The sequence below is a fragment of the Schistocerca gregaria genome, chromosome 2 (assembly GCF_023897955.1).
Source record: "Schistocerca gregaria isolate iqSchGreg1 chromosome 2, iqSchGreg1.2, whole genome shotgun sequence".
Lineage (NCBI taxonomy): Eukaryota > Metazoa > Arthropoda > Insecta > Orthoptera > Acrididae > Schistocerca > Schistocerca gregaria.
In genome coordinates, this window is record NC_064921.1 from 1029259221 (window position 1) to 1029283946 (window position 24726).

Below are 24726 nucleotides of genomic sequence, written 5' to 3' on the forward strand. Positions count from 1 at the left end.
TAGGAGTGATTTAAAATGGAGTGACCATATAAAATTAATCTTCGGTAGAGCAGATTTCAGACTGAGATTCATTGGAAGAATGAGATTTTCACTCTGCAGCGGAGTGTGCGCTGATATGAAACTTCCTGGCAGATTAAAACTGTGTGCCCGACCGAGACTCGAACTCGGGACCTTTGCCTTTCGCGGGCAAGTGCTCTACCAACTGAGCTACCGAAGCACGACTCACGCCCGGTACTCACAGCTTTACTTCTGCCAGTATCCGTCTCCTACCTTCCAAACTTTACAGAAGCTCTTCTGCGAAACATGCAGAACTAGCACTCCTGAAACAAAGGATATTGTGGAGACATGGCTTAGCAACAGCCTGGGGGATATTTCCAGAATGAGATTTTCACTCTGCAGCGGAGTGTGCGCTGATATGAAACTTCCTGGCAGATTAAAACTGTGTGCCCGACCGAGACTCGAACTCGGGACCTTTGCCTTTCGCAGGCAAGTGCTCTACCAACTGAGCTACCGAAGCACGACTCACGCCCGGTACTCACAGCTTTACTTCTGCCAGTATCCGTCTCCTACCTTCCAAACTTTACAGAAGCTCTTCTGCGAAACATGCAGAACTAGCACTCCTGAAACAAAGGATATTGTGGAGACATGGCTTAGCCACAGCCTGGGGGATGTTTTCAGAATGAGATTTTCACTCTGCAGCGGAGTGTGCGCTGATATGAAACTTCCTGGCAGATTAAAACTGTGTGCCCGACCGAGACTCGAACTCGGGACCTTTGCCTTTCGCGGGCAAGTGCTCTACCAACTGAGCTACCGAAGCACGACTCACGCCCGGTACTCACAGCTTTACTTCTGCCAGTATCCGTCTCCTACCTTCAAAACTTTACAGAAGCTCTTCTGCGGAACATGCAGAACTAGCACTCCTGAAACAAAGGATATTGTGGAGACATGGCTTAGCCACAGCCTGGGGGATGTTTCCAGAATGAGATTTTCACTCTGCAGCGGAGTGTGCGCTGATATGAAACTTCCTGGCAGATTAAAACTGTGTGCCCGACCGAGACTCGAACTCGGGACCTTTGCCTTTGGCGGGCAAGTGCTCTACCAACTGAGCTACCGAAGCACGACTCTATGTGGTCTTTCCAACTGAAGTTGTTCGTAATTTTAACACCCAGGTACTTAGTTGAATTGACAGCCTTGAGAATTGTACTATTTATCGAGTAATCGAATTGCAACGGATATCTTTTGTAACTCATGTGGATCACTTCACACTTTTCGTTATTTACCGTCAACTGCCACCTGCCACACCATACAGTAATCTTTTCTAAATCGCTTTGCAACTGACACTGGTCTTCGGATGACCTTACTAGACGGTAAATTACAGCATCATCTGCGAACAACCTAAGAGAACTGCTCCGATTGTCACCCAACTCATTTATATAGATCAGGAACAGCAGAGGTCCCAGGACGCTTCCCTGGGGAACACCTGATATCACTTCAGTTTTACTCGATGATTTGCCGTCTATTACTACGAACTACGACCTTCCTGACAGGAAATCACGAATCCAGTCGCACAACTGAGACGATACGCCATAGGCCCGTAGCTTGATTAGAAGTCGCTTGTGAGGAACGGTGTCAAAAGCTTTCCGGAAATCTAGAAATACGGAATCAACTTGAGATCCCCTGTCGATAGCAGCCATTAATTCGTGCAAATAAAGAGCTAACTACGTTGCACAAGAACGATGTTTTCTGGAACCATGCTGATTACGTATCAATAGGTCGTTCCCTTCGAGGTGATTCATAATTTTTGAATACAGTATATGCTCCAAAACCCTACTGCAAACCGACGTCTCCCAGCTGGCATATGCCGTCATCGGATCTATATCGACGTCGTCTTTCTAGGTGTGCTAATTCTTTTTCCCGGTAGTGTATACTGAAACAAGTGTTCTAACAAGAATATATTTCTGAGAATAATTTTACGGCAAAAGAGAAATTTGTTTCTGTAGTGCATACCTTCAAGAGCCAAACCGTATGTTACAAATTGCACGTCGTTTCCACATCACTTTCCTGCGAATTATTCGCGCCGTTTAGCTACGTCGCGTATTCAGCAGCACGAAGCAAATATCCACACGTGACACGCGACGCGACACCGAAATGTCGCGCACGCAGCGAGGCAGATGCCATCATTTCAAATACTGCGCGTTAAACCACGACAGATGACATAAACTGCGATTTGCAGTAGCTTCGCGTTTCACACCGCGTCGCTCATGCACTGCTGTGTCACCATATGGCGCCCGTGTCACGCAGTCAAACTACAGAGCCGAAAAAAGCGGATAACACCGCGTCAGCAACAAATCCAACACGCCCGAAAGAGTCACGCAGTTCGAGATTCTGCTTGCTGTAGAAGTGGTCTCTTTTGAGTTACGACGCGTTCGTGCACCCGTCTCTCTCTCTCTCTCTCTCTCTCTCTCTCTCTCTCTCTCTCTGTGTGTGTGTGTGTGTGTGTGTGTGTGTGTGTGTGATTGTGTGTGTGTGTGTGTGTGTGTGTGTTTGTGTGTGTGTGTGTGTGTGCGAGTGTGTATGTGTGTCTGTGTGTGTGTGTGCGTGTGCGTGTGTTTCTTCCACTCTCTCGGCTTTTCTCGTTTTTTCGCTGTACTACACCGCTCCTTTAGTTGCGCACCATGACATGATGGTCTCTGTAATTTCGTCACTTATTTCTCCGCATAAAATTTTACGTTTCACGATATTTTTGTATTTCATACTGAAAACTTCTTTGGCCATGTGACTAGCTATTTGATGTTTTACCTTGCAGTTCTGAGATACCAGAGTACTGCTGGTTCCCTTCTTGTGACTACCAGCTCTAGAACGCTCGTCTACATCTATATCTACATCTACAAACATACTCCGCAAGCCACCACCATGCAGTGTACGGCGGTGGGTACCAAACAATCGCAGATTGGTACTTAGTCTGCCTGTCAGGCTCTTCTACATCTACGTCTATATGGTTACTCTGCAATTCACACTTAAGTGCCTGTCAGAGAGTTCATCGAACCTTTTTCACACTACTTCTCTACCACTCCACTCTCAATTGGCACGTGGGGAATGGAGCACCTAAATATTTCCGTTGGAGCTCTGATTCGTCTTATTTTATTATTATGACCATTTCTCCCTACCTAGCGCGGTGTCAACAAAATATTTTCACATTCGGCAGAGAAAGTTGCTGATTGAAATTTCGTACATAGATCACGCCGGAAAGAAAACCGCCTTTGTTTCAGAGACTGCCACCCCAACTCGCGTATCATATCAGTGACACTGTCACACCTATTGCACCATAACACTAAACGAGCTGCACTTCCTTCCACTTTTTCGATGTGCTCCGTCAACCCTACCTGGTAATGATCCCACACCCCGCAGCAGCATTCCAGAAGAGGACGGACAAGTGTAATGTAAGCTGTCTCTTCAGTGGGTTCGCCGCATCTTCTAAGTGTTCTGCCAACAAAGCGAAGCCTTTGTTTCGCCTTCCCAACAATTTTATCTATGTGGTCTTCCCAATTTAAGTTACTCGTAATTGTAATTCCTAGCTATTTAGTTGAATTGATAGCCCTTAGATTTGTCCGATTTATCATATACCCAAAATTTATCTAATTTCTTTTAGTACCCATGTGGATGACCTCACACTGTTCTTTGTTTAGTGCTAATTGCCACTTTTCGCACCATACAGACATTCTCTCTAGATCGTTTTGTATTTGCAATTGATCGTCTGATGATTTTACTATATGGTAAATTACAGCGTCATCTGCAAACAATCGAAGGCGGCTGCTCAGATTATCACCTAGATCATGTATATGAATCAGGAACAGCAGAGGGCCTATGATACTACCTTGCGGAACGCCAGATATCACTTCTGTTCGATGATCTATCACTATGAACTGTGACCTCTCTGAGAGGAAATCACGAATCCAGTCACACAACTGAGAAGATACTCCATATGCACACAATTTGATTAGTAGTCGCCTGTGAGGAACGGTATCAAAAGCCTTCTGGAAATCTAGGAATATGGAATCAATCTGAGATCCCTTGTCGACCGTACTCATTACTTCATGGCAATAAATATCTAGCGCTGTTGCCCAAGAACGATATTTTCGGAATCCCTGTTGGTTACGTATCAATAAGTCATTTTCTTCAAGGTGATTCATAATGTTGGAGTACAGGATATGCTCCAAAATTCTACTGCAAAATAAGGTCAGTGATATCGGTCTGTAATTCAATGGGTTACTCCTGTTTCCTTTCTTGAATATTAGTGTGACGTGTGCTACTTTCCAATCTTTAGGAACATACCTTTAGTCAAGTGAGCGGTTGTATATGATTGCTAAGAAAGGCGCTATTGTGTCTGCATAGTCTGAAAGGAACCCGACTGGTATACCATCTGTGATTTGAGTTGTTTCGCAACACCTAAGATATCTACTATTAGGTCATTCATGCTACCAGCTGTTCTGGTTTAGATTTCTGGAATATTTACTTCGTCTTCTTACGTGAAGGAATTACGGAAAACTGTGTTTAGTATCTCTGCTTTAGTGGCACCATCGTTGATAACATTTCCATTACTATCGCGCAGTGATGGTATTGACTGTTTTTTGCCACTGGTGTACTTTACATACGACCAGAATCTCTTTGGGTTTTCTACCATATTTTGAGACAATGTTTTATTGTGGAAACTATTAAAAGCCTCTCGCATTGATTTCAGAACTAAATTTCGAGCTTCTGTGAAAATTATCCATTCTTACCTGTACAGTGAAGAAGAGCGGTCCCATCACAGTTCCCTGCGGTTGTCCTGACGATACATTTGTCTCCGGCAATACTCGCCATCCAGCCTAACGGACGTCTTCGAGCCACTGTCATATTTGAGAATCTATTTCACATGATTCGTTCTTTGTTAATAGTCTGAAGTTTGGCAGTTTCTCAAACGGTTCGGGTAAATTTAGGATTATGCTGCCCTTCGTCTGTGGTTCGCAAGGAACTAAGAGAAGAGCAAGCTGAGCTTCGCACGAAAGATGTTTTCTAAATCCGTTTTGATTTATGTATAGTACCTTTTCTTTCACAGTGAAGTTTATTACCTGCACATTTGCCCTTAAAATACCTTTAAGAATTCTGCAGCAAACCGACTACAGGAGATACGTCCCTAATTTTACGGATCCGCTCTTTCAGAATTTGTTTATACGGGAATAATGTGCACTTCTTTTCCAGTCACTTGTAACTTCCCCTGGACGAGAGATTCGCAGTAAATGGAAGCTAAGTATGGGGCCAGTGCCGAAGAATATTCTCCGTAAAACCTAACTGAGATTCCGTGTGGATCTGCAAACGGACTTTTTTCTCAACTTCTTCAGCTTCTTTTCCACCTCTGAGGCATCTATTTCTGTGTCCATCATACGGGATGTTGTGCGACGGTCACACTGCTGTATGTATGTATGTACGAGCCTCTTCTGCGAATAATCTTTAAGTTCAAAATTTAAAACTTCAGCTTTCCTTCTGTTGCCTTCGATTGCCGCTTCATACTGGTCTACCAATTAGTGAATAGAAGCCTTGGACCTGCTAACCTATTTTACATAGCACATGAATTTGCGAAGATCTGTATTATGATGAAAGTTATTGCGTTCTTTACGCATCCATTTTTTATGTGTTCAAAAATGTTCAAATGTGTGTGAAATCCTCTGGGACTCAACTGCTAAGGTCATCAGCCCATCAGCTTACACAACTTTAACTAAATTATCCTAAGGACAAACACACACACCCATGCCCGAGGGAAGACTCGAACCTCCGCCGGGACCAGCCGTACAGACCATGGCTGCAGCGCCGCAGGCCGCTCGGCTAATCCCGCGCGGCATCCATTTTTTATAGGCGAAAGAATTTCTACTACCTTTTGTCTGTCGACACATCTGGTTGCTTTTTGAGCCGAAAATGCAACAATCTCTGCTGTGTTTTCTCGGTATTTTTTCGAATTTTGTTAACGAAAACACGGTGGTCTTCCCTTTAGTAATCCACTTTCTCGGCACATACTTCTTCAGGGCTTCACTTTGTAACTTACTTTCCGCAAACTAGTATGTTACAAATGTCCTTACCGGAGCAAAGACGAGACTACTTCGTCGATTAAGTGTGTATTTGGAGTCAAAACATTGCCCGCTTTGTTCTACAGATCTTTCTTTAATTAAGATGTACTTCTCTTACCATTTGACACCACATAATCCTAGCCCCTTCGCTTTTCCGTCCTTCAATGAGTCTTTTCCTCTCTCTTCCTTCCCATCTTCTAGCTCTTTACCCATACGATGAAATGTCATCATCAAGAGTTTATGACATGCAACTGCGACTCTAAAGATATAATTTATTTAATTATAAATGCGATTCGTGAATGTATGTCACGGAATGTTGAAAACTTTTAACTGCAGCTGTAGAAAAATGACTATATGGGGAGTCCAACAATATTAGTATGTGGGATAATGTACAGTACTCTCTGCCGTACACGTTACAGTGACTCCTCATATTTTAAGAAGTGTTGAAAATCTCCAGGTATGAATAGATTCTGCGCCTCACGTATTAGCAGTCTAAGCGTTGCAACGAGAGAGAATAATCCGTTACTGAAAACTCCACAGTATTATAAACTTAACGGTAGGTGTTCCCTAAATGAAGAGGAAACTGTAAAACTCCAGCTCTGTTGAATTATGCGCTTTACTAAAAATGTCTCCGGACGTTGTTGACAACGAGCACCCTTGAAAAACTTGAGTGGTTTTCATTTAAAAGCCCCTCCTAAAGCTGCATCTTTCGATTGCCTGCAACCATCTCAAGACTCCAGAGGGAACAGTGCTACAGCCAAAACGTAGAATCTTAGAATGAATGAATACGACGGGCATACAAATCAGCATAAATATTTCCGTTCTCACGAAAAACTCATTTTCAACAGTGCGTAAATTTTCTCTCGCCACACGAACAATCTTGTAATGCCAGTACTCGACGAGCTCCTTTCCGCCCAAGTATTACTAATACGCTGCGGCCTTATTTTATGGTGCCGCACCGGTCTGTCTATGGCGATTTCAATAGCGCACACAAAGGGCAGTGCCAACTGACGTAAGCCGGCCGGTCGCGCGCGGGCTATTGTGTCTGACAATCCTCCTGATTCCGTACACAATGGCTTCGGGTCGGAGCCGATAGCGCGCCTTTCGATTAGGCTCCTTGTACAGCCCTGTCATTGTGCTCGCCGGGGCATTTAACCGCCCCAAATTGGTGACGCCCAGGCATTTGTCTGCCGTCTGCGTTTGCAATCGCAGTACAAGCCAGTTTACTCATCTTTAGCGGGTGAAGCTCTTGTCTCTTCTCCCCTCATCTACTCCACTAAATCACGTCGCAACTATGGCGTAATCCAGGAATCAGATATCTTTAAGAGTCCTACACGTGTATCTACACCTATACTTCACCAGCGACTTTCACGTCCCGCTCTTATATTCCACTCTCGAATCATATGTGGGAAGAACAGTTATTTCTTTCCACAAGATATAAATGGGAGTAATGAACATAATGGTTGACTCATCTAGCAACGCAAGCTTTCTGAATTTTATATTACACTGTGATGCACAAGTCCTCTCTCGTACCGACTGTCATTGGTGTTCTCTGAACTTCATCGTGATGCTTTCTCGCACACTAAACGAAACTGTTATGAAACGATTTTCGAATTTTCTCTGTTTCCTGTATCAATTCGACTCGTATATAAATGGTTCAAATGGCTCTGAGCACTATGGGACTTAACATCTGTGGTTATCAGTCCCCTAGAACTTAGAACTACTTAAACCTAACTAACCTAAGGACATCACACACATCCATGCCCGAGACAGGATTCGAACCTGCGACCGTAGCAGTCCCGCGGTTCCAGACTGAGCGCCTAGAACCGCTAGACCACCGCGGCCGGCCGACTCGTATATAGTAAGGCTTCCAGATTGACCACTTCTTGGGTGGACTACTTGTACTGAGACGTTCTCCCAATGAATCTGTCATCTGTTTATCCTGCGATAAGGTTTACATGGTCGTTAAGCTTTAAATCGCTCTGTACACTTGCTATAAGATATTTAACGTGTGTTGTTTCTTCTACTGATCGTTCGGCGAAAATGTGATCATACAGTAACGGTCTTCCTGCGTATTCATGACCAATACATTATATTTCTGGCTAGCTACTTTGTCAAAAACATCATTGGGGACCGGGGTTGTTATACGAAATAAATTTGTGTACAGAAATAAATCACAAACTGGTTTTAGGCTTTATTCAAAAAGTACCGTTACCGGCTTAGAATTTACACTATTCACCATTAGACGGCTTTCATGCTTTCGTCAAAACATATGATGCATTGGTTTATAGATGAGTTGCCCGAGTTTAAACAATAATTCAGAGTTACAAACGTGTAACAAAGATGGTTGCGCTATACATTTATGTCAGAATGGAATCTGAGTAAAATGTGCATCTGGAGCATTTGTTATTGCAATATTCTTCCAACGAGCTTCATTCACAAAGACGTTTGTATTTTCACCATCACATACGTCGGTTTGGATTTCCGAGGTCTCTACAGTAAATCACAAATATGTATAAGCTCCAATGTGATTCGTGCTCATAATTATACTCTGGTCAGCCAGGCAGAAGTTTTGAGACAAGATGCAAAGGCCGCCTGGATGGTTTAATGCTTGGACAGTTGAACAAATTAAATTTTGCAATCTACCACACAATGGAGAAAAAAACATTCAGGGAGAAACATTGACAGCAACATGCAAGTACTAAATTTAGCATAAAACAGAGTAACAATGAATCTGCCAGAGAATATAGTTCACACACACACACACACACACACACACACACACACATACACACACAAACATACTTCCTGATAATATCATTAATGAGCAGACTGAGTTGGCTAACAATCCTTTCCTGAAAAACTTCTACAAATATAAATAATGTGTGATGATGATGATCATGATGATGATGATGATGTTCGGCTGGAGAGGGGAGGGGGCACTCAATTACGTGGCAATCAGCGCCCGTACAAAGTCAAAATTTTTATTTATTCCAATTTGTTACACAGCAGAATCACGCGACTGTCACGAAAGATTACGATGAGGAATTGAAGAGTAAAACACAAACACCCAGTCCCCTAACAGAGAAACTAAGCCGGGAATCGAACCCGGGACCCCGTGATCCAGAGGCAGCAACTCTAGCCACTAGCCCGCGAGCTGCGGACAAATGTAAATAATGATCGTACATCTGCCTGCAGAGCAAGTGGTGGTGGTGGTTAGTGTTTAACGTCCCGTCGACAACGAGGTCATTAGAGACGGAGCGCAAGCTCGGGTTAGGGAAGGTTTGGGAAGAAAATCGGCCGTGCCCTTTCAAAGGAACCATCCCGGCATCTGCCTGAAGCGATTTAGGGAAATCACGGGAAACCTAAATCAGGATGGCCGGAGACGGGATTGAACCGTCGTCCTACCGAATGCGAGTCCAGTGTGCTAACCAGCAGAGCAAGTAACTGATCTTATAATACTGTATGTATCTACAGTACTTAATGCTATTCATGACACTAAATAGGCTATTAATAAATTAAGTTCACTGTCGTTATCACAGTTAAAATAGCACATACGAATTTCACATACTTTCTTGCACACATTTGTTTCTATATTGTTTTGTAAATTAAGTTTGTAACGCCGTAACCAAAAAAAAAAATATTGAGCTTTGTCTGTCTGCATTTAATGCCTCACATTTGATGTAAAATACTTTTGAGTTTAACAGAATAATAATTTATGCTTCTCACCAATAATGCCATATCTTTATTTCATTCAAGTACTTTGTAGATTTGGTATTTGTTTTCATAAGTTGTGAATCAAAACATGCGATGGATATTCGTTTTTTCACCAAAGTGTTTCATAATGCAGACTTTTGTAATTCAGATCGACGTATGTGATGGTGAAAATACAGACATCTATGCGAATAGAACTGGTTGGAAGAAAACTGCAATGACATATGTTCCAGATTGACGTTTCACGCGAGTTGCATTCTGCCACAAATCTGTAGCGCAGCCACCTCTGTTATACGTTTGTACCTCTGAATTATTGTGTATCCTGGGGCAGCTCAGCAGTAAACCAGAGCATCATATGTTTTAACGGAAGCACGAAAGCCGTGTAATGGTGAACTGTGTAAATTCGAAAGCGGTGAATAAAGTAATATAAAACCAGTTTGTGGCTAGTTGTTGTACGCCATCAACATTTGTCTCTGTTGAGCGTCAACTATTAACCCATGCACCAAGCATCGATCCTCTAGAGGTCATTCTGCGAATTGTTTTTTAACAGTTTTCTCGCGCTGTAACTTCTTTTCTATACAACAGCGTCATCCGCGAACTATCTCATGGCGCTTCCGATGTTATTCTCTCAGTCAATCATAAATTGAGACCCCCTGCTAAACTCGCAGGACAGGACGGGTAGTTTGTAGTTTAAATTGTGAAAAGGGGCCAAAATTAGCGGCTGTCAGTTACACTCGAAGATACAACTTTATTTATTTGACCAAACATTACAAGAGCCAAGAATTTTTTTTAAAAGCATTAATTTTTGAAACTTAATTACCGGCTGAATGCGCCATACAATCGCATGCCTGAAGCACAAGACCACTTTCATTTAAAATCGGCTAAAAGCCAATAACTTAAGACTCAAATTAAAATCAGAAATCAAAAAAGGCAGAAGGCCTTATCTTAAATCAGTTCTTTCAGTTAGTCTGAAGGCGCAAACAATGTCACACGTTAAGAGCAAAACGACTTTAATTTTTAAAAAAATCGGCTGGACGCACATCTCTTAATACTCAAAGCAAAATTAAATTTTTAAAAGGCAAAGGGCTTTATCTTAAAATGGTTCTTTAATTAGGCTGAAGGCCCAAACAGTCTACCACCTTAAGAGCAAAACACCTTTAATTTAAAAATTGCCTGATGGCCCATCACTTAAGACTCAAACCAAAATTAAGTTTTAAAAGGCAAAAGGCCTTATCTTAAAACAGTTCTTCAAATTAGGTTGAAGGCCCAAACAGACTTACACCTTAAGGGCAAAATAACCTTAATGGCTACAAGCCATACAAATAGAAATAACAAGAACAAATAAGAAAATGCAGTACACCCAACGGCGCTCTGAAATTTCCGAGGGTCGGCCTGGCATTCAAACCCTAGCGCTCGCTTTGGTGAGACAGTCATTCGGCCCAACCATTCTCTATCCGACGACAACCCAACCGACAGACAGTCAACGGACCCATCGACAAGATAACTTCCGCTCCACCCGACCAGCACACAACAGAGAGTTCAATGGAACAACGTAGAAGTTATTGGCGCCCACAACCAATCATGCACTGAGCTGTCAAACTACACACACTGCTGGACAGTGACAACACGATGAGGAAAATTCACTGCCTGAATTTAAGTCAACGGCCAGAACAGGTAACCGGAACGTTAACGGCCACAAGGCAGAAGATTCCGCTGGTGCACTTCAATTCAAAATAACCAAGTACAGTTAAACTCCACCGGAGGGTGGCTAAAATTTTCCAACTTGAAAACACACGGTGTTGCTCGCGGGAATGTCCCAACAGCCGACAGCGAAATCCAAACGACACAACGTGAACAGTCTTGACTTGCTGATTGATTAAGTCAAAGCTCAACTTTCGTGTCCAGGATCGGTGAGCGATGGACGTTCGTAGCAATGGGAACAGCACCACACACTCAGACCGCGGGTGGACGCCTCAGGCGGCCTCGGCAAAACTACGCGGCGCAGAGATTTCCTCGGTGCTCCACGCCAACCGACCAACTGCCCAGCCCCGGAAACGGTGAAAGGACCGAATATATGTCTGCCGATAAGTCGACCAACTGAAAGACCAGCCAACGGTCGTCCTGCTCCAATCTTCCTCCGTCGGACAGTTCACGTGTGTCGCCAGCGGTCGGCGAGCGCTGGCTGTTGGCGCCTCACCGGCGCTCCGTCGCCGACTCCACTGCTGCTGCGTCCCGACAGCACTGCTGCTGCGTCTCCAACTGAATGCCAGACACACGACGACGCGGAGATACTATCGGTAGCTCCAGAGATGGTACAACAGTGCACTTATCGATACGCGCTGCTGCTGCCGCTTACCGGCAAGTAAAGCAGGAAGTTATTGACGCCAGTAAATGGAATAAGAAAACGAGGCGGCAGTACCGTAGTAGAAGACGACAAACAATAAATGGGACAAACGCGAGCCGTGCACGGTCATACACAGGGTGTTTCAAAAATGACCGGTATATTTGAAACGGCAATACAAACTAAACGAGCAGCGATAGAAATACACCGTTTGTTGCAATGTGCTTGGGACAACAGTACATTTTCAGGCAGACAAACTTTCGAAATTACAGTAGTTACAATTGTCAACAACAGATGGCGCTGCGGTCTGGGAAACTCTATATATCCACCATGCGTAGCAATAATATGGCGTAGTCTCTGAATGAAATTACCCGAAACCTTTGACAACGTGTCTGGCGGAACGGCTTCACATGCAGATGAGATGTACTGCTTCAGCTGTTCAATTGTTTCTGGATTCTGGCGGTACACCTGGTCTTTCAAGTGTCCCCACAGAAAGAAGTCACAGGGGTTCATATCTGGCGAATAGGGAGGCCAATCCACGGCGCCTCCTGTTATGTTTCGCATGGTCCAAAGTAATCACACAATCATCGAAATATTCATTCAGGAAATTAAAGACGTCGGCTGTGCGATGTGGCTGGGCACCATCTTGCATTAACCACGAGGTGTTCGCAGTGTCGTCTAAGGCAGTTTGTACCGCCACAAATTCACGAAGAATGTCCAGATAGAGTGATGCAGTAATCGTTTCGGATCTGAAAAATGGGCCAATGATGCCTTTGGAAGAAATGGCGGCCCAGACCAGTACTTTTTGAGGATGCAGGGACGATGGGACTGCAACATGGGGCTTTTCGGTTCCCCATATGCGCCAGTTCTGTTTATTGACGAAGCCGTCCAGGTAAAAATAAGCTTCGTCAGTAAACCAAATGCTGCCCACATGCATATCGCCGTCGTCAATCCTGTGCACTATATCGTTAGCAAATGTCTCTCGTGCAGCAATGGTAGCGGCGCTGAGGGGTTGCCGCGTTTGAATTTTGTATGGATAGAGGTGTAAACTCTGGCGCATGAGACGATACGTTGACGTTGGCGTCATTTAGACCGCAGCTGCAACACGGCGAACGGAAACCCGAGGCCGCTGTTGGATCACCTGCTGCACTAGCTGCGCGTTGCCCTCTGTGGTTGCCGTACGCAGTCGCCCTACCTTTCCAGCACGTTCATCCGTCACGTTCCCAGTCCGTTGGAAATTTTTCAAACAGATCCTTTATTGTATCGCTTTTCGGTCCTTTGGTTACATCAAACCTCTGTTGAAAACTTCGTCTTGCTGCAACAACACTGTGTTCTAGGCGGTGGAATTCCAACACCAGAAAATTCCTCTGTTCTAAGGAATAAACCATGTTGTCCACAGCACACTTGCACGTTGTGAACAGCACACGCTTACAGCAGAAAGACGATGTACAGAATGGCGCACCCACAGACTGCGTTGTCTTCTATATCTTTCACATCACTTGCAGCGCCATCTGTTGTTGAAAATTGTAACTACTGTAATTTCGAAAGTTTTTCCGCCTGAAAATGTACTGTTGTCCCAAGCATATTGCAACAAAAGGTGTATTTCTATCGCTGCTCGTTTAGTTTTTATTGCTGTTTCAAATATAGCGGTCATTTTTTAAACACCCTGTATGTAGTTAACAGTAATCGTCCTGGAATACTCCCCTGAGGTAGACCCGAAATTACTTTAGGTCTGAAAATTTTCTTGCACTCAGATTGACAGTCTTTGATTTACTTGCTAGGAACCCTGCCATCCAATTACAATGCGGGTCTGACGATCTGTACGTTCGTATTTTCTTCATTGGGAACAGTGGAGAACAGTGGTATCAGTCAATGTGCCATATCTACGGCCTCTAATCTCCTAAACGGACAGAGCGAAATAGATTTCGCACCATCGTTTTCTTTACTGAAATTGCTTTCATTGTGCCTTCGTTCCTACATGAATCGCTGCAGTCAGTTTCACTGACGCTGGTAGTCGGACGCTAGGAGAAGGCTAGAAGGAGCTACCTGAGAAGGCAGGCAACCTCCTCGTATGAGTGTCGAAGGGGTTGCCTGCCCTCAGGTGCTGCAGCAGCCGCGAGGCACCACACGGCTGAATGAGTGTCGAAGCTCTGGCAGATACGTTTTTAACACCCTTAACAAAGGTGCATCTATGGCACGGAGAGTGTTTTCGAACTGGGTGGTCTTAAAGGGATCCTTCGCCGTTTTTTTCAGGCGCATGTTAATGTTGCACCCCTCCGTGATCACTCCACAGGACGAAGCGAAGAAGCACAAACACACTGCTTTGGATCGCTCTCAAATTTCGTCGAATGTTATTGAATTGTCCCCGGTGGTTTCACCCTGTATACCAGTGCGAAACCTGCCGTCGCACTACACTCCAAATTCAGTAGAATTACAGACTCACGATGTCCCTAGAGCAGCAATTGAAAGAAAACAGCCCTGGGACACTAATTTTAAAGAATTAACCGGGTTTCAACACTGCTAGGAGTGTCTTCCTCAGAATTTAATTGCAAACGGACAGTCAGTTTGCAACCTGTAACCGCGTTAGTAACGAGCAGCCCTTATTGGCTCGCCATCACAATTTTTTATCTTAAATATCTTTGTGACTAATGCACTTTTGACATATTTATCATTTTATAAATGACATATATGTACTGTCAGTCTTTCACGATGATTCTGCACTTATACTCTGTATCATACGTTTTTAGTCATAATTCTCTGACCATGTTATAGACCATTCTTTGATTGAAATTCTGAGGAAGACACTCCTAGCAGTGTTGAAAACCGGGTACTCCGTTAAAAATAGTGACCGAGGGCTGTTTTCTTTCAATTGTAACTATTCACAGTCTCTGAACGTGCAGCCATCTACAAAATTTTTCCCTAGAGTGGATTTCATTCGTCCGGTGGGCGTGAAGGGGGGGGGGGCACTGTCACCATTATCGAAATCTGTCAAGCACGTTGTCCTGTTACCTCATAGCACTGCGAACTGCCGTTTTCTACAGCAAAATGTGTGGGAATCAACGTCCCAAGGTAAGCGGTGATGTCACTGACGTCCTTTATGCCACCTCCTGAGGACTTTTCTTATCTATTCTGAGTGTCAGTATCTGAATGGTTTCCCTCGGTTACCCGTAAGAAAGCGTAATTCCCTCGATGGGCGTGGCGGTTCTGACCTTCATCGCAGAGCCATGAAAGGGAGGGGTAAAACGTAAATAAGAGGGAGTCTGGCGATCTTCCCATTGTCTGATACGTCCGCTATGGAACTGGGCAGAATTTTGGTGGAATATGATGCCAGTGTATCATTATTAACCCGATAAACACCTCACATGAACCTCTGAGCTGTGGCCTTTCTCTCGCATGCGTCGACACATTTATGGACAAAGATGAGGAACCTTTTAAGATGAAAATTCATGATATCGTGCTAGATCATGTGCGTTAAGATTCGGAGATTGTTTAGATGGTAGGCATCTGATACGAACAAGCAAATAATATCATGAGTGAACGAGTAAATAATATCATAAGCGGAAAATGTATATTAATAAGTCGAGTGCATGATGTGTGCCTATCTGCTGATTCCGGACAAATATCACTTCAGGAATGAAATTTAAGATTCTTTATTGTTGGAGATTGACCAAGGGAATGATGGTCTGACAAACATGTATGAAATGTATCATGTCAAGAGGTTAACAGATGAGAGGGGCAGACAGCGGCATGATTTTAAAGAAATTGTGGAAAATTTGAAGGAGATACCTCCTGATTAGAAAATAGAATTGCTTGATCTTTTATAAAGTAATAGCACCGTATTTTCGGACAAACCTGGCCTAGTTAAGAACTTTGAATACCAGATTGAGACATTAGAGCATAAACCTTTCTTTGTAAGACCGTTTTCGGTATCCATATCAAAGAGGCAGGCTGTTCAAGTGGAAATAGATAAAATGATAGAATGGGGTGTAATCTAACGGAGTAGCAGGGAATATAATAGTCCACTTGTCATCGTGAATAAAAGGGGTGGTGGAGTAAAAGTAGTCATTGACGCCAGGACTTTGAACAAAATTGTAAAGAAGGAAATAGACAGACCTGAAAATCTGGACGAAATGCTCCAAAAGTTTTATAATGTCAAGTATTTAAGCAGTCTGGACATGACCGCCGGATACTGGCAAATCCCATTGAGCAAAGAATCCCGTAAATATACCGCTTTTCTATTCGCCGGGAAATACTATCAGTGTAAAGTAGTGCCATTCGGGCTCAGCACTTCTGTGGCGGTATTTATTAGGGCACTGGACTCTGTATTAGGGAGATAATTGAGTTCCCGGCTAACCATTTATGTAGATGACTTACTGATTGCTACTGAGGAATGGCAAGAGTATTGTGAATTATTGCGGAAAGTTTTTGTTGCTCTACAAGCAGGGGGCATGACACTTAAGTGGAAGAAATGTGAATTCGTGAAGTCGGAAATACAGTTTCTGGGGCACATTATTACTACGACCGGTATTGGCAAGGACCTGGAAAAGTTAAGTGCAATAGCAGGGTGTCCAGCTCCTAGAAATAGAAAACAGTTGAAAGCCTTTTTAGGTTTATGTGGGTTCTATAGAAAATTCGTCATGGGGCAAGTTTTTAATAGTCCTCATTTGAATAATCTACTTAAGAAAAATAGTGCTTTTGTTTGGACTAAAGGGTGCATGAGAGATTTTGAAAATTTAAAAAGTGAACTTTTGGATGACAATATTTTGCATCACCCCATATTGACAGAACCTGTCCACATGAGTAGTGACAGTAGTACTTATGGGATTGGTATACAAGTTTTCCGAGAAATCTGTGGTGGCAAAGAAAGCAAACATGGGACTATAGCGTTTTCAAGCAGAACTCTAGCAAAATACGAGAGAAACTACACTATATCGGAAAAGGAGGCTTTAGCCATTATATGGGGATTAAAGAAATTCAGGAATTATCTGTGGGGCCATAAGCTCATCATACATACTGACCACAAAGCTTTAACTTTTCTTAAAGATCGTCGTTTACTTAATGGCAGGCTGACTCGTTGGGCTTTGTACCTACAGCAGTTTGATTATGAGATTTGCTATGTTAAAGGTATTGAGAATTACGTGGCAGATGCTTTATCTCGATTGCCTAATGGTATGAGTGAAGTGCCCGATGAAAATGGTGAAGAGGGTACTTTCCAGATAAGATATATGAAAGAGGTTTCAGGAAAAAGGGAAATTGAGCAAATATGTTAAAAATATGAGGTACCATCAAAATGAGGATCCCACATGGAAATCTGTGAAAATAAATTTTGACAGTGTGCAGCTTCCTCAAATTAAGAAATACTACAAAATTTTTAAAGGCATTTTATATTGGAGGAAAGATTTAGTCACTGAGGAATTGAGAGTATGTTGGCCACACCAGTTTGATACTGATGTCATATACTATTTTCATTTAGAATTGGGGAATAGTGGGCCAAAGAAATGTTCGGATAAACTGAATAACGTAATAGTGATTGCTGGTAGTGTCAGTAAGAAGGTAAATGAACGAATTAAGTCGTGTGATGTCTGACAAAGGGCCAAAGTACAGAACAGAACTAGTAGAGGTCCAATGCAAAGCACATTGCCTGAGGACACCCGCAAATTAGTATCAGTAGATTTGTATGGTCCCCTCCCAAAGACTTCGGGAAATTGTGCATATATTTTAGTAATTTTGGAAGTATTCTCAAAGTTTGTAAAATTTTACCTTGAAAAAGGCGACGGCAAAAGCTGTATTTAATAGGATCGTCGAATACATCAGAACCATCGGGAAACCCAAGTCAGTCCTATCTGATAATGCACCCCAGTTCATATCCAAAATTTGGAAAGAAGGAATGGAGCAAAATGGTGTGGAGGTTAAATATGTTTCAGCCTACCATCCAGCTAGCAACCTGGTCGAAAGGTACACGCGAGAAATTAGGAGATTGTGTAGAACGTACTGCAGTCATAACCACAGAGCCTGGGGCAGAGTTATATTGGACTTTGAGAATGTCATCAATACCTTACATCATGAAACTACTGGGTTCCCAACGGAAGAAATTTTGTTAGGCAGCAGAAGTAAAAGTTTAATTGAGGAAAAACTAGAGTTTCCGCCTTGTACAAGCTTGGGGTTGAGTCAAAAGAAAGAAATAGTCAGAAAAAGGGCAAAGCAAAAAGCTGAATCTAGATCTAAAAGACACGATAAAAACCTGAAAGTTTCAAAATTTAAAATTGGGGATTATGTTCTTTTAAAAACCCACGAAAAATCTAGTGAACTGAACCATGAAATTTCCAAATTTAAATATAGTTACAATGGACCGTATATAATACAGAACATTCCACACAATAATACTTACTACCAAATCTACCCAAAATCCAAGAGACCTTTTGGTGTAAGAAACGTTGTGGACCTGAAACTGTATGTTCCTAGGAGTGAGTGACCTAAGTACAATCAGAAAGCAATCTGCAGTAAATGTGCTGTATCTTATGCTGAAACTATTTTATTCTAAATGTAACAAATCTTTGTAAATGTATGTACACCAATGTCAGGATGCTAATGTACTTACATGAGTTTCAGATTACCAAATGTACTATAAATGTAAAGATGTATGGAGAAAAGGGCTGAAAAGAAAGGGTAAATGCTGCAAGTCAAATAAAAGATGGGACTGCCAAAAATCAAAGAGGGCAGATAAATAGCCAAAGGAGAATTGTAAGTGTGGTACAGGTGATGTGATAAAATGATGCGAAATGGACTGCCCAACTCTGAATGATAAGCAGCAAATATATGTAGGGATTTTTCTAAATAATATTGTGTGTTTATTAGTAAATATGGAAATGACTGCCATTCAATGCAAGCAGCAACAAATTGTTTTATAGTGTATATAGGTATTTGTATCTGCTTTGTAGTTAAGTGTTTGTGTTCCAGATTTTGATTTTTATTTCTCTGAGAAATTTAATAATAATGATTAATTTGCTATTTAAATCATGTTGTGATAGGAGGTTGGAATGTGCCAAAGGCACATAAGTAAATGATAGGTAAATGTTCTCGATGTATTAAAAAGTATAGACCTATATGATGTCAGTGAAAGGAAGTTTTGTGATATAAAATTTTATGATGGCACATTCATGTAAACATTCAGAACCCCTGTATAAATATAAAGATTAGTGTTCCCATCAAATTTGCAGTTAGTGAAATTCACTGGAAACAGGGGCATGTGTAACAACAACAACGACGCGGTACTATTGAACATCTGATTTCTCGATAAAGTAGTGTAATTGATGTTCTGATTTCATTTGTTTTTTGTTTCATGCCATTGTGTTAAGAAACATGTAAACAAGTTTCAGTGTGAAGATTAATGTTTATGTCAAATGTCAAGCAATATTGTAATAGAATTGAAATGTAACAAATGTTGAAACTGTTGTAAGATGTTTAAAATTGTAAATGTGCGTTTGGTCCATACGTAGGCAATGTGTTGGGCTATGTAGAATGCAAAACCTTAGGTGAATACCCGGCCTGTAAGGGAGCGGTAAAAGGTGGATGGCAGGCGAGCGCGGAGATATGCGCACACGGGCACTGCACGCTACAACGGGCTCAGCAGTGGTAGCTGGAGTCTGGCACTGGTCTGAGCAACACCTTCTGGAGCGAGGAGGCTCTCCTGGAAGGCACAGCTTCATTGAGCCTCGGGTATGCCGTTCCAACGCACACACAGCATAGCAAAAGTTCATAGGCACTAAATAGCAAAGTATTGCGACGCTAAGAAGAATTAAAGTGCCGATACGTCAAGAGCCGTAGCTGTGGTTGTATGTGTGCTCTGTGCCTCGCCATCTCGCCGCTCGCCTACCGCCGCATCGATAAAAGCAGGTTGAAACTTTTAGTACTGTATTCGTATGGACCATAGAGTGAACTGTTCAATAATAACCTAAATTTTACCAGAACTTTCTCCTCATTTAATTATCCTCACAACTAAGCTAGACAGGGTCCTTTCCAAATGTTGTGCAATCGGAGTGTACCGAAATGAAAAATTAAATTTTGTGTTAATTACTTGCAGGCCTAGTTTTGTTAGAATGGTGTTTAAAGAACTGTTTTGTTAATGAACCAGTAAATGAATAACTAAGGTCTAACGAAGTTGAAAGATAACTTTAATATTGATATAGTAATGAAGTTTAATTATTTCGAGAGAGATATAAAGGTATTTAAATGAGAAGTAAATAAGATAAAAAGAGTAGCAACTCATATACTGGAAATCTTGAACGCATGACAATTTCAGTAATTAATTTTTTTATATAGTGATCATAACAGTTTCAGGGTCCCAAATACCCCTTTTTATTCATTTGAATTCTGAAGTGTTCCACATTGGTTTGACCAGCAAAAGTTAAAGTCAATATATAAGTAAAAATTTATCAGTGTTTTATCTTTATCAAAATTGACATTTTGTGTGTGGCTCGAAAGTGCTAATTCTAGGGTAACCTATGCCCGATTTTAATCAGATCAATAGACAGTACGAAGTTTTGTAGTATACATTATAGTGTAGTGTTATGTATTCATGGTTTTTCCATATCAGTACAGGACGTGAAACTATCAGTTCAATAGATTTTCTAGTTCTAAAATTTTACTATATTATGAAGTGTTACTACGTGTTGTTTTGCATGAATATACACCAACTTGTTCAGGGAAGAAACTCAGTTAATGCCTAATTAGGCTGGCGACCGTATTATTATCAAATTGATAGCATCTTCAATGTTGCTTTTGGTCCATCTTGACGTGTAATTGCATTTTGAACTTACTTGACGGAACATTGTTATTACAGAGTGGGTGTAAGTCTGATTTGCCACCATTCAGGTACACGCGGTCGATATCTATACGAAAATCCTTTCTCATAAGGTGGACCCCGTTCACTTATCATACACTCCTGGAAATGGAAAAAAGAACACATTGACACCGGTGTGTCAGACCGACCATACTTGCTCCGGACACTGCGAGAGGGCTGTACAAGCAATCATCACACGCACGGCACAGCGGACACACCAGGAACCGCGGTGTTGGCCGTCGAATGGCGCTAGCTGCGCAGCATTTGTGCACCGCCGCCGTCAGTGTCAGCCAGTTTGCCGTGGCATGCGGAGCTCCATCACAGTCTTTAACACTGGTAGCATGCCGCGGCAACGTGGACGTGAACCGTATGTGCAGTTGACAGACTTTGAGCGAGGACGTATAGTGGGCACGCGGGAGGCCGGGTGGACGTACCGCCGAATTGCTCAACACGTGGGGCGTGAGGTCTCCACAGTACATCGATGTTGTCGCCAGTGGTCGGCGGAAGGTGCACGTGCCCGTCGACCTGGGACCGGACCGCAGCGACGCACTGATGCACGCCAAGACCGTAGGATCCTACACAGTGCCGTAGGGGACCACACCGCCACTTCCCAGCAAATTAGGGACACTGTTGCTCCTAGGGTATCGGCGAGGACCATTCGCAACCGTCTCCATGAAGCTGGGCTACGGTCCCGCACACCGTTAGGCCGTCTTCCGCTCACGCCCCAACATCGTGCAGCCCGCCTCCAGTGGTGTCGCGACAGGCGTGAATGGAGGGACGAATGGAGACGTGTCGTCTTCAGCGATGAGAGTCGCTTCTGCCTTGGTGCCAATGATGGCCATATGCGTGTTTGGCGCCGTGCAGGTGAGCGCCACAATCAGGACTGCATACGACCGAGGCACACAGGGCCAACACCCGGCATCATGGTGTGGGGAGCGATCTCCTACACTGGCCGTACACCTCTGGTGATCTTCGAGGGGACACTGAATAGTGCACGGTACATCCAAACCGTCATCGAACCCATCGTTCTACCATTCCTAGACCGGCAAGGGAACTTGCTGTTCCAACAGGACAATGCACGTCCGCATGTATCCCGTGCCACCCAACGTGGTCTAGAAGGTGTAAGTAAACTACCCTGGCCAGCAAGATCTCCGGATCCGTCCCCCATTGAGCATGTTTGGGACTGGATGAAGCGTCGTCTCACGCGGTCTGCACGTCCAGCACGAACGCTGGTCCAACTGAGGCGCCAGGTGGAAATGGCATGGCAAGCCGTTCCACAGGACTACATCCAGCATCTCTACGATCGTCTCCATGGGAGAATACCAGCCTGCATTGCTGTGAAAGGTGGATATACAGTGTAGTAGTGCCGACATTGTGCATGCTCTGTTGCCTGTGTCTATGTGCCTGTGGTTCTGTCAGTGTGATCATGTGATGTATCTGACCCCAGGAATGTGTCAATAAAGTTTCCCCTTCCTGGGACAATGAATTCACGGTGTTCTTATTTCAATTTCCAGGAGTGTAGTACAGGCTTTAAGGAGTATTGTGTGCCCCACGCGCACGTTACAATTTGTACTTGTGAGAGATTAAGCTAAATCCAATTTATGATGTAGGCATACGATAATGAAACTTGGATCAGTCACTGATCTTCCGAGTCCAAAAGTGGAATAGAAATGGTAGTTGGCAACCGTTGAAGTACATAGTAAAATATGAAAATAGTCACAGCGAATGTAAAAGTGGTAATGAGAGTTTTTCTTTGGCGTCGAAGATATTATTCCTATTGACTTAAAGTCTAGCTGCCTAATCTTACCCACTGTTGTTGAATAATTCGTAAATGGAATCTGAACAGTAGTTACTAAGATTAGCGCTAAAACGTACTTCAGCGGCATATCTATGCAATCAGATCCACCGTTGTGAAGGTAAAACTGCGTGAGTCGTGTTTGGAAATAGCTCGTATCAGAATTGGCACGATGTACGTCTACTATTTGGTGTGCGTAATCTGCAAAAAATAAAAGGAAAAAAAATTGTTTGTTGAATCAAGCAATTATCTATGCCGTAAATTTGTATTAAATAGTTGACCATAATTTTGTTTAGCAAGTAAAAATAAAACACAGAATAACTGCGGATGAAGTGGATCCGGCTCGTTTTCGATTATCTGAAGACATACAATTCCTTATAACTCTGTAACCGAAATGGGTTATGCGCCAGCCATCATCCCACTTTGGTCACTGATTTTCATCGATGAGCCTAAAAATTACAATCTTATTATAATGATTCTATCGGAATATCTTGAACAGGATGCTGATTCGTCTCTTGCGTAAGTCGTCTTCTGTTGCAGTTTCATTTACGGCAAGTCGTTCGGCTGCAGCCTGGGTGACGGTATAAGAGCACCGGAGTCGTTCTTTGCTTACGCCTCGCATTATCGCCGTCTTCCGTAGCAGCCTCATCGGGTGCCCTCCCTCTATAGCCCGGACGACACGGATGCTGAAGGCACTAATAAGCTCCGGGGCTTTGACGTTGCCAGGAGACGGATATTTTCTTTTCACAGTAAAGCATAGAGGCTCTTCAATTACACTTTGCTGAAGCGAAAATAGCTCTGATGGTCGAGAGCTAGCCATCGGTCCTTTTATTCCCTCTTGATGGGATGGCAGGCTGAAACACGAAAAAAGAAACTATGTTTATCGGTACAGCTAGCTCATTGTCGAGGATTCTCAAGAAGGCTTGCTGCTACGTTTCTTGAATGAACCCAGCACAGCTGCCTGTATGTAGTAACAAAAATGTGAAAAAAAGTCTTGCTGAAAATCTCACAAGGAACCTTTCTCATTCTCGCGGTCGCAATGTTCCGTTAACAGGTGAAAGTGCGAGGTGGTTCTGTCATCCGGATGATTCGAACCTCGCTAGTTGATCGTAGAAATAGGATCCAAATCACCCTTGCGTCATCGTAGTTAAACTTCCCTGGTATTCTTATACCTGAATGGGTCTTTAAATAAACCATAACCGATTTCTATCTCCATCCTTGTCAATTCTCTCAGATAATTTAAATTGTATAATAAGTCTCCCATTAAGAAGTTTGAGAAAAGAATATTTACACCATCAGCTGTACAACTATATATTTATTCAATAAATATACAGTTGTACGGCAGATTGGGGAAGTTTGCTTTTAACAAAATAAATTATATGAAATATCTTCATATTCAAAGCGTATTATTTACCTCTTTAATAAAATTTGTAAAAATTAAATTTCAATGAGAACAAATATGAAATTTTGCAGACTTCAAGAATTGGTAATCGAATTTTACTAATTGATTTCTTTCCTCTATACATACCATCCGTGCATTCTCTTGTATACTTTTAGTTTATATGGTTGTACAAGTCAAACTGAAATCCCTTTACCTTGGAGTTAACCCGTTAGTATTAAGTACCATTCCAGCAAACAATATGTTGATAATCACAGATATTTTAGTTTACAGGCGAGCGAAAAAGATATCACAGCCAATCAGGATATCACATTTACTGAAATATTGCAGTTATTTCTAGAGACACTATATACTGCCTACGTATAACCATCTACTTCTCTGTTGTATTTACACAAAAATCCCATTGTATTTCGAATTTTCACTAAATTTATTCATTTATTTACCGGGGTACGTAGGACGATGTGGGACAAAATAGCTTAGTCATTGAAATAGTCAGTAAATAGGTCTAGTTTAAACAATTTTTTAGAAGATGTATAAACA

General features: G+C 42.6%; 1 protein-coding gene and 1 non-coding gene across 2 annotated transcripts in view; one reads left to right on the forward strand and one right to left on the reverse strand.

Annotated features, from left to right (window-relative positions):
* Positions 1-24726, forward strand: part of LOC126336092 (uncharacterized) — a 194321-nt gene that overhangs the window by 72294 nt on the left and 97301 nt on the right. The gene's annotated exons all lie outside the window — the stretch shown is intronic.
* Trnaw-cca (transfer RNA tryptophan (anticodon CCA)) lies at positions 1044-1118 on the reverse strand. The gene has a single exon. It is a non-coding gene; the product is annotated as a tRNA-Trp (tRNA).